This window comes from Pyxicephalus adspersus, chromosome 12, assembly GCF_032062135.1.
Source record: "Pyxicephalus adspersus chromosome 12, UCB_Pads_2.0, whole genome shotgun sequence".
Classification (NCBI taxonomy): Eukaryota; Metazoa; Chordata; class Amphibia; order Anura; family Pyxicephalidae; genus Pyxicephalus; species Pyxicephalus adspersus.
This window is the reverse complement of record NC_092869.1, coordinates 37,958,360-37,978,845: the sequence shown is the minus strand read 5'-3', so window position 1 is coordinate 37,978,845 and position 20,486 is coordinate 37,958,360. Positions and strand designations below refer to the sequence as shown.

Here is a 20,486-nt window from a genome sequence, read left to right as displayed (position 1 = left end):
CACCACCACCATCAATGTAAGCCCCTTGCTACTTTTTCCCATACAACAGGTTTTTAGTACACAAAATGCTAATATTTGGAAGATGCAGGACGTTGAGAAACAAGAATTTGCACAGTACCAGCTCCAGAAATTAAAGTGACCATGTGAGGTGTTTTGTACATTCTTGCTGCAGTGGATTACAGAGCAGCTTTAGTACATATTTGATTTTGCAATTTCTATAGTTTGCCTAAAATTATCTGATTGAGACAAAGATTATTGTGGGGAATGCTGCAACCTACAGTAACCTGACAACACTCATGTAATTAATTATTCACTGCTGTGACTTTAAAAAACTGAACTTTGAATGTTATGATTGTACTTCATCCATGACCTTTTCATTGTCTTATCGAAAAAGTAGATTGGTCTAGTTATAAATTGAAAATGTGCATGAAAACTATAAAAAAGTTTATGGTATGATTAGTTAATAAGTGCTGGAAACCAGGATAAAACTTGAGAACCTGGGACTGTTCCTGGTAAGTGGGGCGGCCGGCAGCTTTGGAGCAGATTCTTGTATCTGTACAGCACAACATACTTCATACTTCAAGGCACTGAAATGAAGTTATTACAGAGATCCCCATGGACTTCCCGTCGTTAATTGAATTAGTGTAAGTTTGGTTTCTTCTGTATCTCTCCAAAGGGCCAGAAACTCAAACTGGGACAGAGAAATCCCATCAGCTACAGGAGAAAAAGTGATCATTGATATTTTAGATCTGTTTTAAGTGTACAGTTCTATCTTCTTATTAAAAGCTCATATCTGGGTAAAGCAAATCATGTACAGCAGTCTTTCCCAACTTTTTGACTCATGAGGAACTTGGTGAATCTTTAATGAAATCATAGGAGGTCAATGGGAAAGTTCACCCTACTTGGTCAGTGGAGAGAATGCCCCCTTATAGTGGTGGTCTGTACGCTATCCTTACAGATTGTTAAAACAATTTCATTGTCATTATTTTGGTTATGCCATGTGGCATTGATCACAATAGAGATAATAGACAATAGAGGTCACCAATAAATGGGTGATCAATGAGCCAAAACCTGAGGAACTCATGGTAACCCCTGGAGGAATTCTAAGGTACCACAAAACCATGGTTGGGAAAGACTAATATTTAGTATATAAACCACACTTGTGCCAAAACCTGAGGAACCCAAAGTACCCCTGAAAGAATTCTAGGGTTCCACAAAACCATGGTTGAGAATGCCTGACATTTGGTATATAAACCACACTTTTGCCCAAACCATGGTTATGCCATGTGGCATTGATCACAATAGAGATAATAGACAATAGAGGTCACCAATAAATGGGTGATCAATGAGCTAAAACCTGAGGAACCCCTACTAACCCCTGGAGGAATTCTAATGTTCCACAAAACCATGTTTGGGAATGGCTGATATTTAGTATATAAACCATACTTGTGCCCAAATCTGAGGAACCCAAAGTAGACTCTAGAGGAATTCCAGGGTTCCATTCCACAAAACCATGGTTGACAATTGCTTATATACAATATATAAACCACAGTTGTGCCAAAACCTGAAGAAGCACTAGTGACCCCTGGACGGGGTTGTGCCCTGGATTAGGAAGTTCACTAAATGTAGGGGCCATGCCAACCAAAACTTTTATTTAAATTATTCACAGCTACCTAGAAAAACCTGCCAGCATGCTGCCAAGAAGGGCTCCTGTCCTCTATGTGAAAGCCATGGTCTCTTTGCACCGACAAGCAATGAACAAAGTTCACGTTCCTTACTGATTGGAGGGCTCAAGCTTTGACTTCAGGGGACACATCAGACCTCTTGAAAGAGACCCCTACCTCAAGCACAAAGCAAAGGTCCTTCTCTAAAACATACCAACAGAAAATTTGCCAACTCTATCCAAATTAGTTCTGATTGCATCTCTTCTTTAAGAGGTATTAAAAACAACTAACGTTAGATTTATGCAGAATTTCTTAAATAGAACTTAATTCCAGAGAATGAGGAATTTCTGAAGCCTATTTAGGCAATTTATAATGTACCAGTTGAAGTTGTTCTTGCTGTAAACACCATCTATATGGCCTGCGGTTGTGAAAAGTCTTCATTCTGATGAATGAGCCCACGGCTTGTATTTATGTTACAGAAGCTCGGCTTGCCTTTTACGGATTCTCTTTTTTAAACAAGCCGTTTTTATTATAAAACATCTGCTGGCTGCTCACATCGGGAGTCGTTTTCACTTAAAGGAGACTCAGAGGGATGCCAAAACCTCTTAGAAGTCTGGGGTATTGGAGGATTAAGCAATGGGGAATCTGAATTTGCAATTGAAGTATGTTGGTAACCCTGAGATTCCTACCAAAATCAACCCCTTCTATAACACACAATGGGCACATAACCATATGGCAGCAGATGATGACTGCTATGCACATGGTATTTTGGTAGGAATTGCAAAAGGAGACTTACGTGGCCAAAGTTACAAGATCCAGCATCACATATAAGGTGCACATAGACATTAAGAAATGCTTGGATGACATTTACTCTTTTAATTTGTTATTTCCACCATTGGTTAGGGTTCCATTAAGATTAGCAGATTCGTAATTTGGATGGACCTCTGACCAAAAGGCAGTAAGCATGGTTGACTATTTGTAGACATTCTTGGCATATTCCTAAAATAATGGGTTGAGCTCAAAAAAGGGTTTACCAATCTATAGCTCTTTCAGCCTACAGCAACATATCACAGATCATTATGTTTCCTATCCTAATTATATTCTGATTATTATTTAATATGATTAACATAAATAAGAAGCTATCTGTTGTACAAAATCACTGGGAGTGTTGTAAAAAATGTGGAAAAATTGGTTTTGTAAATTGAACCCATAAAAATAATTTTATTAAACAAAGTTATAAAATGCAATGTATATGCCTACCCGTCTCCAGTCATTTGCTTTGCTAGTGTTTCACAGTTTTGAGTAATGCCGAGGGTCACCTCCTTTTGTCAGGGCCCCAATGGACAAAATGACAGGGGTGCATGGAATTAGAATGCTCTGCATTTGGGCACCCCACTTCATTTTCGCCCAGAACCCAATATTTCCCCTGGCAAGGTTACAACTATTCTTGCCTTGATCTGAGCATCTTTTATTCTTCCTTATCTTCCTTCACCCAATGCAGACTGAGACGCCTTAACTTTGAGGATGGTGCATTAGGGGTGATGGGAATTTCAAAACTTGAAGGTTGCAGGTTGCCATTGTTCAGGTTAATAGGGATTTGCATAATCAATATATAATCATATAACATGCAAAATATGAATATGTCTGATAATGACAACCATTTGGCTGTTAGGCTAAGCCACTGGTTACATAGTTGTCAGCATATGTCTGAAATTTATACAGCAATACCACACAATACAGCTCGATCTGGTAGGGCAGCAGACTAGATTTTTCTCAGCTGCAGCTCAATTGCACTTAGTAGTCTTGTCCCTCTCCTAGCTTGTGATTGGACAATGAAAGTGGATGCAGAAGACTGATTAGCTCATCTCTCTGTCACTCTTCTCTTTCCTTTGTCAGTATATAAGGTCATTTACATTTTACAAATATTATACTGTCAACATACCCACATACTGGATACTCTAGATCAGAGATGCAAAAATTAATCAGACAGTTCAAAGGCAGAAAATAAATGATTAGAATGTAAATGAAAGCAGAAGTCTTATTTGAATATATTTGCAAATGAACATGGAATCCACAGCACCTCTGTAACATTTGCTCCTATTCTGATGTATCAAAGTACCAATGCTGGAGAACATGGTAACAGGAGGTGAGGTGGCTTTTTCTTCTTGATTGCTTCCTCTTCTCTCTTTGATTTGGTTTTACAAGTGCAGAACAATGGAACTTGTAAGAAGGGCTAATCTGTGTCAAAACTTTACAGGTAGCAGGATTTACCCCCACTTAGCCCCACTTCTCTTCCCTGCGCTCCTACCCTTGTGCAACCTGTGAGCCGGGTGGTGTCTGTTGGCATTGTTCTCACCTGGTGATTGCCCACTCTAGCCAAAGCACTGCACCCTGGCATTTCATGATGAGGATGGGTAGAGAAGGCAATGGTCAGTTTAAGAATTAGGGGCTGAGTTTTAAGGGGATTTGGCTTGTTTTGGCAAAATTACAATCTCGTCTGCATAAGGCAGTCCTAAGGGTGCCACCATCACAAGACTAGAATAACACATTTGTGGCAGATAACACATTCCCATATACTCCTATGTTCTGAGCTGCTTGCCTGCAGTTTAGTTTTAACAATTAAATCCATCCCTCTAATTAATAAGAATATTGGCTGGAAATATGGGACTGGAACACCAAATGTTGTTTTTCTCCAAGCCTGGCACAGAGAATCTATACAGCATAGAGTGATAGGAATGACATAGAGAGCTGTGTGCTTGCAGGACGGTTCAGTATTTGCTATAAATGAATGCCAAAACATTATTCATTCCAGCAGCAGATGAGGAGCTAAAAACGCCATTTATAATAATAATATAATGTGGAATGCATCATACTATCATATAGGAAAATGCACTGCAACATTATAAATCCCAAATGTCCATCAGATGGATCATTTTTTTAAAATTCTGCTTTGCTAACATTAATTGGCCTGATTCAATAAAGGTTTCCAAGGCTGGATAGGATACACTTTCATCAGTGAAGCTGGGTGATCCAGCAAACCTGGAATGGATCTGGTCCAGGATTCAAAACATTTGCTAGCAAATGGCTTTGATGAAATCTATTCCAAGCTTGCTGGATCACCCAGCTTCACTGATGAAAGTCCAGCCTTGGAGAGCTTTATTACATCAGACCCAGTGTCTCAAGATGGGCATTTTAAGTGATTTAAATTTGTTTTAACAACAGCACTTTTAATTCTGGGTGGTGCAGTGCAGCGGATGCTCACTCTTTGCTATAGGTGACCTTAGATGAGATCCCTCGCCAATTGCAGCAGCCAATATGGTTTCTGTCCCATCCGCCTAATAAGACATTTCTTTCAGTTTCCAATGACATTGGTTTTATAAATCCAGAACAGTCTGAAACCTGCATTTGGAGATACGTAGAGACTGCCATTGCTGAGCATTTGGAAATGTCGGTTGCCATCATTCTGGCCTTCTTATTTCAATACTTACTATGGATCAGTCTTTCTCCGTGATTTTACCATGGGGGAATCCATGAAATAGGTTCCAGGTCTTCAGGGACTCCCAGCTATAATTAGTATATCCATAGATCACAATATATTATCATGATTGTCAGTAGGAAGATTGTCTCTTACATTGCTGGCTATTGGGAAGAATTTCACCCTTACTGATAGCCAAAAACATCATTGGTGCCTGGGAGGTACAAATCCCTCACTGTTTAAGCAACCCCGGGCGATACCCTGCTTGAGAAAGAATAATGTAGATAGTGTTCTTCACTTTTGCACCCATTTCTAATGATAGGCATATATTACTAGTTATTTGTGCTCCACCCAGTAAATGATCAATGATCAAAATAATCAAAAATGCATCAGGGAATATTGATCATTTTACTATGATGCACACCCAGATTTTGAACAGACTTAGCGTCTGATTGGTTGAAAGTTGGATTGCTATAACTTTGTACTGTGCTCAAAAGCAGTGCTATATCTGAAGATTACTCTAGGCCCTGGGAGATAGAACAAAGTGGCAATTGATAAAGGAGCTGTGAAAGCAGCTCCTTTATCAATTGCATAGACTAAAGCTACATACACACGTCCAACGGTTCTCGCCCGATAATCAGCTCAGGGCCGATATCGGGCGAGAATCTGGCGTGGGTACAGCGCCAGTTGTCCATTGTCTGAACGACTGTCCTGACGGATCCATGGACGACTAATGATCCTAATGCAAGGGAAGGGGAAGAGCGCACAGCAGGGTGCCGCTCCGTCGTTCTCCCCCTCCCCTCTCCATAGAGCAGACCGGTGCACTGCACGTTCATGCAAGGATCGTGAAAAATCTTTTCCAATGACTAATATTGCACGTGTGTATGCAGCTTTATACTGATAATGTGTGGTATCTCCAAGACATAAAGAAATGCAAGAGGTGCAGGAACTCAAATTTAGCTGATCACACGCTACTTGGTCATTGATTGACCAAAAACAGAATGAGCTTATACGGTCAATAGATTTTTTTTTTTTTTTGGTCAAAATTGATTGAGCAAAGATCTAAAGTTTTCCTATAATATTCAATTCCCTGTTTTGTTTGAATGTTCAATCCAGCCACTCCCAACCAGGGTTCTTCCAGAGGTTACTAGGGGTGCCTTGAACTGTGCCCGATTAACTCCCATTGGTGAATCCTGCATATTTCTGGGGCCAACACCACTTGGTAGAGCCAACTGCATGACTCTAATGATTAACAGATTGATATAATATTTTAAGAATCCAGGAAATAGAGAGATGATCACATAGGACAATTCAGATGTACTTACCATAAAGAGCATTACGTTCTATTATGATTATTATACTTATTACGCAGCGCTGTACAAAGTCCATAGTTGTGTCACTATCTGTCCCTCTACGGAGCTCACAATCTAATGTCCCTACCATAGTCATATGTCATTACTACAGGTCAATTTGGGGGGGAAGTTAATTATTCCAACTGCATGTTTTTGGGAAACATTCGCGAAACCAGGTCAGTATTTTCCCCAGAAATTCTTTTGAGCTGGGTGGGAATAAGCTGTAGGTGGGTGGTGGCCCCTGTATTGTGACCCAACTCTTCAGTAACCACCCAAAACGGCTAAAAAGTGCAGGGCGGTGCACCCAGCTAAAAAGGGCTGGGGTGAACACTCCCTTGTTTCCCTCATTCATTCCCTTGTGTTTGTTTTTAACGGTTTCCAGACCAGTGACCTGTTTTAAGTTTATTTGCACCAAGCTGACCTCTATCAGGAAATCTAAATAAAGTACATGTAATAAAAATATACAAATCCCGACAGTCTACCCATTCTTGCATATGTAGGATGCCTTGGTTTGAGTTAACTTGTCAGCATCCATCCATCACCAAATTTTGGTCCTGAGTGGATTGACCCTTTAATACCCATTCCATGAAAGTAAACTTTATATTCTGTGTGTCGGGCCCAGACTGTCATTATATAAGACACAACAGACATTCATACCCAAATGATTCAGAGTGTTTGGATTGGGGAAATTGCTAAAAACACAAATACAATTCTGCTTCTGTTTGCCATTGGTAAACTTGCATTTCATTTACTAATGTTTGCAAAGGGTTTCAACTCTACTATTGATTTTCACAGGACACCATTAAAGTGAACCTGTAAAAAGAAAAACTACAAAACAACAAGCAGGAAATGAATAGCTAACAGTCAGAATGTTTTCAGCACTTATATCCTACAACAAGGAAGATGGAACTGTAATGAAATGATATTTAGTTTGCTGAAGTGCCATGAATATTGTAAAATTATTTCCATCCATTCAAATCAGCGCTGCGTAATATGTTAGCGCTATATAATATCCTGTTTATTATTATTATTAATAATAATAATAATAATAATAATAATATTATTAACCAGCTGGTAAATGATCCACTGTCTACAATTGGCTGCTTAACCCACTTGTATATGGTTGATTTTCTATCAGCAACTTTGTCTTAATGAACTTAATAGAAAAGAATTTTAGGTACATATATTCTATTTTGTATGAAGACTGTCCTAGGTAAAGTTTGCATGTGACGCTAGGACTTCTTGATTGAACAAACTGAAGTCAAATGAATTAAAGGGGTGAGCTAGAATAAGTTGGGCAGGGACCAGATAATGCTGAGTGACCTCCAGCCCAGAAATAAGACGATCTATATCGGACTTGCTGCAGCTTCTGTTGCACATTGAGAGTAGTGTATTGATTGAGAAAGCAATTTTAGTTCAAGACTGGGCCTGTACAACAATGCAAGACTCATGGGAGATCAGATTTAAAAGTGTTCAAGACTTGAATATTCCTTATTTGTTAGAAGGATAGGAGGAGTTAAGTTCTTGCTTCCCTGTCAAAATCAGAAAGATTCCATTTCAGTTACTCCAGGCTGCACAATCACTTCCTAAAACAACTGGCCTTCCTGACGTTTTCATGAGAACACCAACCAGGGTTGTTGCAACCATGTGGTCAGATAAACTGGGACTACTTCCAATGTTCCCCCGATGGTCCACTTCTGCTTAATTCAAACCTAATGATTGAACTGGAGCTCGAGCCAAACAGTTCTCGTTTTTGGACAGATTGGGGAGAGTTTTGAATATCTATTGGGTTGTTTTGCTGTGTGAAGTCTCTGTAAAAGATTTTCCTTTTTTACTGTACAAAAAGTGAGGAAGTGATTAACAATCTTTCATGCAAATAAAGGGAGCAATAATAAGGTTTTTATCTATGAATAATAAAGTTCAAACCCTAACATTTTCATCAGGGCTGATGAACTCCCCAATGGGATCACAGAGAAAAAAACATATCTTCCTCTCCCTATCCAAAATCCAAAAAAGTTTTTGAGATGGAGCCTTTAGGTTTTGCTTTTGGTGACTCTTGATGTAGACAAGCTGGTTTTGCATTGGTAGTATAAGTCCATGCAGAAGTTCAGATTTCACACTGACTGCAGTCAACTTTACTACGCTTGCATGATCAAGTGCATCATGGATTAGAACTGAATGGAAAAGTCTAATATATTTTAAAGTGATTGCAAATTTAAATTTTTTCCACTGTGTGTGGTTGCACATAATTGGCAGATAGTTAGGGAAAAGACAACACCAGTTTCCTAATTAACTAGGCTAGCTCAACCCAAGGACTGGAGAGCCTTTCTTCTACCTAGAGACCAAAATCACAACCTTCCAATGTAATTAACACCTTCTCAAATCCAAATTGGCCTTCTCTAGAGTTTTATGATGTGTCCTGATGATTCTTTTCCAACAGCAAGTCATGCAGGCTTGTTAGATCTTCCCTGGTGACCTCTTCTGTAAAGCTAAATATAGTGGTTGTGATTAAAGTAGAAATATACCCTATGTATCATAAATTGGCATTTTTTTACCTTTGTAATCTCCTGCTTTATGGGTTTTGTCTACATTTACTCCAGCAAAAGCTGCCTAGCATTTCTCAGGGCAGGTTTACTGATGGTAATAATAGTGGACCATGCTGGTGTAAACGTGTTAAGGTGACCACTTTTGATCTCCATCAGAAGCTAATTCAATGGGAAAGAACACATCTGGAATACAAAGCATTGTCACCATGAAGGGCTTAAGCAAGGACATTCATGGTAGGATTACCAAGTGTTTTTTCATGAAAAATATTGGATGGCTTCCAATAACTTGTTTAGTAATTGTAAATATAGACAAAATATATATATATATATATATATATATATATATATATATATATATGCAGCTGCTGCTTTATGCTTTTCTCTGCTTACTAATGTAAGTCTATAATTCAGTAGTTGGATTAAAGGAATCGGATTAGTTCCAAGCTGGCCATAGACATTGGAGTGCATTTGGTTGTTGGGGTGTCATCTGACTACACCAGGGTACCTATGCCACTCCATGCTTTCCTATGGTACCTAATGAAGTATTATGTGGCAGAGTAAAGGAAGAATGTTTAAAAAAAAGCCTGGAGAAAAACTTTAAAGTGTATGTAAACCCTACCAATGAGCTTCTCATGTTTGCTCCCTTTTGTGTTCTGTTAAATATGCAATTGGGAAAGTGTTTTGTTTTTTCTGATAAGTCCAGTCTCTAAGGTCTACAGAACTCCTTCTCTCTTGAAGAGTATTGTGTGGAGGTAATAAAGTTTGATCTAGCATGTAAGGATGGGTAGGTAATATTTCACCTTCTTTTTCTTGGGTTTAGATTTGCTTTCAGTAGGACTGAAGCCAAAGTTTTATATGTTTCTCAATATAAAAGAAAGTTCTAGAACCTTTACCATGTCTCTGCCCTTAGTGGGTTGGTTTCTCTTCACTTACTTTCGCATAGAGGGGTCCGGATTAGTATAGAAATCTCCCCAGGTTGGAGGACATCTCACAGTTATCCTCATTGTTAATGTTTTACAACTGTAAAAGTTTGGCTTTCCATCTCTTTCTATAGTGACAATGATCACAAAGACAAATAATGAGGGGTCCCCAATAATGTCTGCCAACAATGTCTCTGTCCCCAATAATATGGGTTCTCTACATTTCTGTTCCATGGACAGGTCCAGAAGAAGATAACTTTGGGAGATTTCTATCTTCTGTTTTAGTGAAAACATTTGGCTTTCTACCTCTTTCTGTCTGGGGTGGCAATGGTCACATAGACAAAAATTGAGGCGTCCCCAATGTCTCCATCCCCAGTGGGTTGTGTTGTCTACACATCCTGTTCCATAGACAGGTCCAGAAGAAAGTAGAAAAAATCTCACCTTTACCAGTTATCCTCATTGTGCTCTTCTGTTTTGGTGACAACAGTATTTTTTTTTTTTTTCCCATCTCCATCCATCCAACAATGGGCTCATACAGGGGGTACATTGTTATATGGGGTGTTGGCAAACTACAAGAATCATAAAGCACAACCATTGTGTAGCACTACAAAGCACCAAGCAGAGTTTATTATACGATGATAGAACACAGTAGCCCTATGGATATATACGGATTGATGTAGAAAGGAAGTTTTCATTGCTTGTTGGTTGTATTATTGACTTCAGCTTGATCTCCGTTACAAAACACTAAATAGATGATACAACCCCTTTAAGAATGATGTACGGCATGCTCGTGTTTTTTTCCCTTTTTATATGACCAGTCTTATCAGTAGAGGAACAACAATAATTGAGAGCTGATTGCTGTGACTCATTAACTGGCAGCGCAGATGTTATTTTGCGTTTCCGTTGTGCCCCATTTGCATTTCTGAATAATCCAAGCTAAATATATGATATAATTTAACATTGCATATATTTAACTATTTAGCAATATGTAAATGGACATCTGCAGAGAGGAATAGGTGGGGGGTCGGGATTTGTGGCCTCTAGAAAACTTGCAGATGCCAACCAAGGTCCAGATTTGGGCATTGTGGGTAGTGGGCAGACATATTCAATAACCTGCTGCTACCATTTCTCATAGCAGCTAATAAGATTTCCCCTGATGGCTTGTTGGACTGCCCTCTTATATTGGAGAACCCCCTTATGCCATGCAATTTAGTTTCTGTTGGAGTTTATTGTATATATAAAAGACAGAAATAATTAAAATCTATTAAATATTTTTTGCATAATTACATATCTTTTAAAGTGTGCCAATTTGACCTGATATTAGCCTCTCACAAGAATCTTCAAGTGCAAGCCCATAGAGAATGAATAGGGTGGCAATGAGTGATTCACCCATTGCAGCCCATAGAGAATGAATGGGGGGGCAATGAGTGATTCACCCATCTCTGCCCATAGAGATTGAATGGGGTAACGGTGAGTAGTTCAGTGCTGCCTGCTGTAAAATGTGCAAATGCCAATTCTTTAAGAACCAAGGGGGTGATGCCAGCTGCAAGGATCCGCATGGACCTGCCAGGTTCTGCCATGGGTCTGAACATAGCTTAAGAACATTTACTATGGTGTTTTTGTCCAAAATAGCCTCTTCAACTCCCCATCTGAGAGGACATTTAGTTATGAAACCAAGCGCTGCCACTAACTGTCTTCATGTTCTGAAAAAGTGTCTTTGCTGGTTGTCAGAAGTCATACTAGCTAAATCCTTTTGCTGCCTCCACTGAATAATTACTTTTTTATAATTTTTTGCCTGAGAAAAGTCATTTAAGTTTTAGAAGGCTTCCATTAGCCATGACCGCCATGCTTCTAGAGGCTTCTGGCTTCCTAATTAATTGCTCGGAAATCTGATCAAAATTGTCGGTCATTATTGTAGTAGTGATGAAGCAAATTAGTCCAGAAGCTCCCATTTTTTAGCATGGTCCTTTGGTTTACTCTACCACCCAATGATCAGAAGGACAGAATATTCTATGTATGTTCGATGTGTAATGGAATAGATAACCATGCAATTGGTAAAGTGAATAGACCTGCTGGGTGAATGCAAAACTGGCAATGGATCTGTGTGTAATAGACTCAGGGTGAATACATTTTTCCAAATGCCCTGATTTGCAGTGCCCTGGTTTATCTAATTTTAGTAATATACCTAATACATAAAGTAACAATCCTGGCATCTCCTTGTTCAATATGTGTGCCATCCTGGCTTGTGTTGCGGGCCATACAATAAGCTATAGGCTTTCGGTAAGTTTTGCAAGGTGCTAATACGCAATAGCACTTTGTAAACATGATTGTATTCCGCTTGTCTGCCATATTTGGTTAATATTGCATAATTTGTGATTTACTTTGTGTCAATATCAAAGCTGCCATTGCTGAATTTAAGGTTTTACAGTAGGACATTGACCCAAATGTTTTCTCTTTAATATAATTGATAAAATTTTAAACCCCACCTGGAATTTGTTACCCCACGTCATACTTGGGGAGATGGGACCTCTAGGGGCACTGGAGTGGTGTGAACCCTGGGAAGGGCCAAGGCACAGAGTCTAAGCAGTACCTGGGTCCTCTCCAGAGCCTCTAGTGGTGAGGATGTTGCGCTGCTGGTTACTGCCAAGTTGTGGTCACACCAGGATGGGCAGGATGATACGCAGTACCAAATCGTTGGGTGGAAGAATTGTCAAGGAAGGCCAGGGTCGAGGCAGGCTGCAAGCAAGAGAGGTCAGGTCACAAGCCAGGGATCAAATACCAGGGATCCATGAAATAGACACCAGTGTCATAGGGGCCATTGCAGGCACAGGGAACACAGGAGACACTGGAAGCAACACGAGGCACAATGGACATGAGGATAACCACAGAGAGGAACACTGGAACAGCACAAGGGAATAGGCTGGGAAACCGATTGGGCAACAAGCGGTTAACACAGGAGCTGGATAGGAGAAACACTGAATCAAGCAACAGATGAGCAGGAACTAGCTCAGAAGCTAGGGGCTCCGCACTAGTGGAGACACATAGCACGAAGGCTGAATGCTATGTCTGGGCTAGATAAATAGCCAGGGATGATTAAAAGGCTATTTCCTGATTGACCGGCGGGATTGGCGAAACTGATAAAACTTGGGAGCGCAGGCACGCCCATAGTCAGAACTGCCCACATGTGCAGGAGAGGCGCCTGTGCTTTAGTGAGGAAGAGGTAAGTGTGACAACCCATGTCCTAAGAACACAATTAAGCTTTGGTTTTAGTAAAACTTAAGGTTTAGCAGTGCAGAATGTAGCCAACAGTGGGCCCTGTGCAGAAACGCCCGTATGCAGTGGCACACTTTGCACCTCCCTGAGGACTAGCACATACCTTCCAACATTTCAAAGACAGAAAAAGGTACACTTGGACAAGCTTTTGGCTTTACTTCAAGACTGCCTCTATCTCCACCCCATGTCTTCCCTAATGTCACCACTCACTCACAAAATATAGTTATGTGATTCCCTGGCTGATGTCACCCCACCTCTTGCCCCTGCTCTGGGTGTTAGCCATTCTTAACTGGGGCAGTGGACTACACAGGGGACAGGGAGTCATGAGCCAATTGGAATCCAGACCAATGGATGCAATATTCACAGTCAGTGGGAAAACATGGGGCTCCTTGATGATAGAGACTGTAAAGTCGGCACTGTACCAGTCAGAAAGGTACGGTAGGGGTGCCTGCAAGCATTGTCTCAAAAGAGTTCAATGGCAGACAGAAAGGGCATCTGGATGTTAATGGAAGCTACTGCATATCTCTTTTCAAACAAGGAAGATTCTGGTGAAATCCAGTAGGTATTGACTTTTTCCAGAGGTTATTCCCCAGTGCTCGGGTTGCTGATCCAACAACTTATAGATGTGCCAAATATCTGCATAGCAGTATCCTCCTCCAACACTGCTGACTCCTCTTATAGAAAGCAGGCTTTGACCTTGGCTTCCTTATAACGGACAGAACCTTATGGGTTTTTAACACTATAGCAAAAATAGAGTTTGTTTTATGCATTGGATAACTATGCATTATGCATTGCATGCAAACTGGATAAAAACCAGTAAGAGATGTTGCCTAAAGCAATCATTTTGATGATCATTTTCCATGTCCTTTCCTTTGCTCCTTGTCCGCACATAAGCAAATTGGCTCATTCCACTGCTCCTTACTTGAGCACTGCAGGGTTTACAAAAGGGGTAATACTAGGTACAAAACGGTATTTACTGCCCATGCTGTTCTTGGTTGGTGCCTGAACCACTTTGTGACTTGATATAAAGTTACAATGTGCAATCTAATCACTGGGGGGAAGAGACTGGGCAAATGCTCTTTCCTGCATGCAGTGGACATAATGATATCATCACAACCTAGTCAAAGTCACTTTACTGGAATTTTAAAACTTTAATAAAAGGCTGGGGATTTGAAAAATGATACTGTTGCTGTATATTGGCACATGGCAGGGATTTATTCGTCCAGGTACTGAACTGTTGACTTTGCATGCAAATGTATTCAATAGTTGAACATTTTACAATGGGCTTTGCCGTTACAACCAAATTCCAGGTAAAAAAAAAGAAAAAAGGCCCTGTTTTGATATGACACATTTGGTATTACACTGGGGAATGCATTTTTTGTTGAGTTAGATCATACACTTGTGTATCCGCGTTGGTAACCAAGAAGGAAGCATTAAGGTCAACACAGATGACCCAGTTGTGTTGGTGATAATGCAACAACTCAATGACACTCTTTATGTAAGCATATTCTTCACAAAGAGAAACTGAATGGCCAATTGGGACTGACCCAATGATATTGCCATTGTGAAGGAGGACACACTTTAAGCTCTGCTTTGAGCTATCGATGAATAGTCGCCATTCAGTTGGGTTATAGATTAGAATTCCCAATTCCTCCATTAAACCAGATAGGGTATGGCAATACACAAAGCCACTGTCAGTTCTAAAGTACTGCAGAAATGCAATGTGTCTGGTTTGAAAATACGATACCTTTGTTCCTATTTCAAATAAGTTTTTCTCATGCAGTCTTGATGGTAGGAGTTCTGAAGCCTTCTTCGATAGTCCCAAATTACTCAACTCATGCTGATCAAATCCCTTACAAACAGAGTCCTCTTCAATTTCAAACTCTTCATCATTGTTGTCACCTAGTTCATATTCATAATCATGTTCTTCAAGAGAGGGTAGTGTAACGAAAACCGGCACTGGGATTTCATCTGAATGAGCTACTGGGCGTATAGCCGATGGTGAACTAGGATACTCTGTTACATTTATTTTTCTTGTTAAATTCTGAATTTTCACTATACAAAATTAACTTCACTGAAATGATCTCCTGGCTCTCGCCAAATCATAGGTATACCAAATGGCATCACGTGTTCCCTTTGTCCACATCCGTAAACCCTTGTCACCCTTGCACACCTTATGAGGGGCCCAAGATTTATCTTAATCACCAAATAGGCTTGCTCCACAAATGTGCTGATGTTCGCCCCTGACTGGGAATGGTGAAACTTCCACAGATATAACAAAATGAATCGGGGTTGTTAGGCAACTACGGCGAGAACCAGCAGAGCCAGACATGATCTGAAAGAAAGGAAATATGTAAGTAAAAAAATAAATTTTGCTTTTTCACTACGTAGAGCAGCGCACAACCTCTGACCACACTGTCTTGCTTGTAAATGAATAGCCTATACAAATCCACGCTACAGTAATCACATTAATATAAGTGGTAGAAAAAAAAACTGACGTGATGGAAGAAAACTAACTTTCAGAATCAGCATACCTATTTTAGTGGAAATAAACTTAAAAATTGAAGTCAACAAAAAATGTGTTCAAAATTGTTGTTCATATATATATATATATATGTGTGTGTTTTAAAAATGAATTGGTCCAAAGCTCTCAAAGGACTAAAGAAGAGAAAATGGAATATGTGATTCCCTAGAGAAGGTCCCGTAGCCTCTTATAGTCATCTTAGATAATCATTGGGGCATAAACACTCCCACAGGAAATCTTTCGATACATTTAATTGGATAATGAGGCTATATACTAGAAAAGGGCCCATCTGCCATGGCAGAATCTCTGGCAATTAAAACATATACTAAAAGGGCTCGTTTCACACTTGGCTTGTCCTCCCATAGTACGATATTACAATCTGCTGTTACAGGCTCACTGCAAAATACAAAAAAAAAACCTCTTATTTGTAGCAGATGAATTTTGCTAGAACAATAGTGCAGATATGTTTGCAGTGTTCATAGGCAGCACTATTGAAGATAAAAATAATCGGTAATTTTTTGGGGGGGAATTTTTGGATCGGTTTGAACATGCAGGCACTTTTGGCTTCAAAATGTTATAAAAAATAAGGAAGAATTCAGGCTTCTATTTTTTTTTTTTTTTTTTTTTTTTTTTTTTTTTTTTTTTTATACCTTCTCCTTGCCTAAAGAGCCACGTCAGTTACTAAACTCCACTCCTTAATTCTAATGTTTGTAAACCCAAACTGATCGCATTTGATGGCAGTTCGCCTTTTGAGAATTGTTGCTGGTATAGATATCGCACAACTCCCAACTGCCCTCACTTTGGAGGGTCTGTCCCTCTTCATATCTTCCAAATGCCCCTTATTTGGAGGAACTTTCCCTCTTCATACCTCCCAACGGTTTCTGATTTGGAGGGACTGTCCCTCTTCATACCTCCCAAAATTCCCTGATTTAGAGCGACTGTCTCAATACCTTATTATTATTATTATTATTATTACACAGTATTTATATAGCGCCATCATATTACGCAGCACTGTACAAAGTCCATAGTCATGTCACTAACTGTCCCTCAAAGGAGCTCACAATCTAATGTCCCTACTATAGTCATGTCATTTTTTTTTAGGGAGAAGCTATCTAAACTCACAGCATGTTTTTGGGATGTGGGAGGAAACCGGAGTACCCGGAGGAAACCCACGCAGACACGGGGAGAACCTGCAACTTGCTGCCCACCGTACTTGGCAACTCTTCCCGTTTTAGAGGGACTGTTCCTCTTCATACCTTCCAGTTGCCCCTGATTTGGAAGAACTTTCTCTTCGTACCTCCCAACGGTTTCTAATTTGGAAGTACTGTCCCTATTCATACTTCCCAACATTCCCATATTTGGAAGGAGTGTCTCTATACCTCTGACCTGTTCCGGTTTTGGAGAGACTTTCCCTCTTTCCTACCTTCCAATTGCCCCTAATTTGGAAGAACTGTGCCTCTTCTTACCTCCCAACTGTTTCTGATTTAGAGTGACTGTGCCTCTTCAAACCTTTCAACAGTTTTTGAATTGAAAAGACTGCCTCTCTTCATACCTCCCAACTGTTCCAGATTTGGAGGGACTGCCCCTCTTCATACCCCTCATCTGTCCCTGATTTGGAGGGACTGTTGGTCTTCATGCCTTCCAAAATGCCCTTGTTTTGTTGATATCTACACCTCTTTAACAATGAATTAATCACCTTTTGAAAGTGTTATTTTGCACTAAACCTTCATCCAGCCTCTAAATTACCCCATTTGTCATTTCAAAAAGCATGTATAAAAGATATATAGTTGTGAAAAACACTTGCTGGCTAAACCATTCCTTTTTTTTATTGTCCATAAAATTGGGGTGTGGCAGGAATATAACTTGTTTACAGATTTTGAGCTAAATAGTGTTTTTCTTCCCCATGTTACCCATACCATGTTCTAGTATGAGATGTATATATTATTTGTAATACTCCAAAAACTCTGTGGCTTAAAATAATTTAAGCACTAAGATCTAATATTCAATATTTAATGTCATCATTGTTTTAAGCAACAACATTTTAATAGTCTCTAAATCAGCAAATGAACCGTCTTTTTTATGGCACCCGTATCTAAGCAATATTTGGCCGGCACTGGTTTGCATAGAACTCTGTCCATTGGAGCGTGACTGATCTATAGCACACACATTAATGTGGATGGATACACAGTAGACAGGTGTTATTGGGCGACATCTTACCCTAATGTATTTAACTGTGCCATACGGTCTCTTAGGCAATCGTAAACACTCGCTATCTACGGCACAATTACGACTAGAGTTGGACGTAAGCACATTATAAGTCCTCGTAATTTCCCATTAGTAGGTGAGCCAGACTACTTAAACAATGATTGCGTAGGGTTTTAGCGTCATAAAAATAGTTTGCTTATTAAATTGAAAATAATGCTAGGGTAATTGTAAGTAAATTTAAAAACAAATTTGAATAAAAATTTTTGTCCACATGGTGCCTACCATGATTTTTTCTTTGGTGTGTGGACACCCCCTGACCATGCCATCATGTGCTTTTCTCTTTGAAAAGTCACCACTATTATTGGCCAGGCATTTTCTAGGATTGCCCCCTATATCCTGGACTGACATGTTGGCTCAATGATAACAAAGTCATGTAAATCCTATTGCCTGTGTTCTTAAATATCTGACACGGATCCATTCTTTCCATGGCTTACCTTCTTTTTTGAGAAAGTTGTAACATTGCATACTTATCTTGAGGTGAGGAGACTTATAAAAAGCTTACACCTGTCTGTACCAAACCACACTCCATCTAAACCAGGGGTGTCAAACTCAAATACACAGTGGGCCAAAATTAAAAACTTAGATAAAGTTGCGGGCCAACCTTGAAATGTATTGAAAAAATTGTGGAAGTTTTTCCGTTTCATTAGATATAAAAACCATTTCATATGGAAACAGAGGTTTTGCTTAACATTCAATCTGGAACAAGCCTATAACAGAGAAATTTTATTTAAGAAAAAAATCCTATGTCTCTTTCTCTATATGTAGCCTTCTGAGTTAAATATCAATGGTAACCTTTTTGCACAGGTTAAGCAACTCTACTACAATTCCCTGTGTCTATAAAACAGTCCAAGACGCCAGTGATGCCGGGAATTGTAGTAGCGGCGCTATTTCAATGCAGTGGCGGGCCAGATGCAGTTCATATTTAGGATTTCTTTTGGGGGCCAAAAAAAAGGATGTTGCGTGTCGTATTTGGCACCTGGGCCAGAGTTTGACACCCCTGATCCAAACTGTGTCAGAGCTTGGATAGGGAAAATAAGTTGGTGGTTTGTTGGAAGCCCTGCTCCAATCACAAGGGCTCCAGTGGTTACACATTTATTATTTCATCACAGTCTCCAAAATCCAACTTTCCTTCCTACCTCTATAGGCAGCTAATTTGATAATCATTGAATCTTGACTTTTACGTTGTGTTCAGCCTGCCTAAAAACTATTAGAAATGTCCAACTTATGCCAACAGTTGCTTTCATCTTAGTTTGAACCAAAATCATTTGAAAATGATTGCATTGGTGGACCAACAAAGGGTAGATTGGATCAAATATGAAAGCTTTTTGTAAAAGAGGGCATTAATGTGCCTTTGTATTATCATACCATTTTCACACTGTGGTCCAAAAATCTAATTTTTCTTGATAAGCTATTAGGTTTTCACTCTATCTGTTCCATTCAACAAGTTTTTTTTTTAATAAAGTAGACCTTTACTTTTTTTAGACCTCTACTTTTTTAATAAAGTAGATTTATTTAACATCTATCTTCAAAAGTATGCAGTATGTTTTTTTTCACACAGTAACCTACCTCTTGGGAATTAGTTCTATACAATTATATAAATTCTACCAGTGTAGAAACTCCCATCTATTGCCTTGGACTAATCATTTTACTTTTCGTTCTCTCCATAGAAAGAAGAATAGAGGAAGAAAAGATTGAAAGTTAGTGATTGGAAGAGAAGCACCGATAACCATTTGGTAAAATTGACAATTGCAATTCTGTTACTGTCTTGTTTCTTTATTATACTTGTGTTTGTGGAGAACTATCTCAGCCTATGTTGGTTCATTGCAAATTTTTGCCGTCCCTTGGGTCCATGTTTACCAATCGTAGCCCACACCATGGTTAGGAGGGGGGCACCATCAAATGCAAAGCTTGGGTATATATAACCATAACATGTGTCCTAGTAACTATTGTGACTGTTACTTAGTGAAGGGAAAATCAAACATTTTGAGTTATGAAACAGGAATACAGGAAAATCCTGCAGGATACTTTACAGCTATGAAATGTTTTGGTTAAATTGGACTTTTAATGTAGAAAAAGCTTTTGTTTTTTCTTGTTTGCGAATTAGGAAGAAGGTTCCAGACTATCTAGACATTTCCCCATTTTTGACTTTGCTTAAACAGCATCTCTCTGTGGATGCTGCCATATTGGAGGCAAGGATTTGCCACCTCATAAGAGATCTATGATCACTGATGGCTGGTGAAGGGATATTCAAGAGATCAAAGGAGGAGGATAAAGCATAGATCCACAAAGGTAATAAAGAAAGGGCGGGGAGATCATTGAACTGTAAGTCTTCAGGTACAGCTTCCACTCCAGCAAGGAGAACAATGGTGACTCCTTCCAAACTTACTCCAAATCTGGTGAGCAGTGTTTTAGACAGTTCAGAAAATGTACAATTGTAGGGTTCAAGACGTGCCCTGCTACTTTTTTT

At 39.5% G+C, this 20,486-nt stretch overlaps 1 protein-coding gene across 4 annotated transcripts in view; it reads left to right on the top strand.

Annotated features, from left to right (window-relative positions):
* GNG2 (G protein subunit gamma 2) overlaps positions 1–20,486 on the top strand; it is a 45,386-nt gene that overhangs the window by 10,979 nt on the left and 13,921 nt on the right. For all 4 annotated transcript variants that reach the window (XM_072427900.1, XM_072427899.1, XM_072427898.1 and 1 more), the window contains one exon: positions 19,687–19,752. The gene's annotated coding sequence lies outside the window, so the exon portion shown is untranslated. The remainder of the gene's footprint in view (positions 1–19,686; positions 19,753–20,486) is intronic.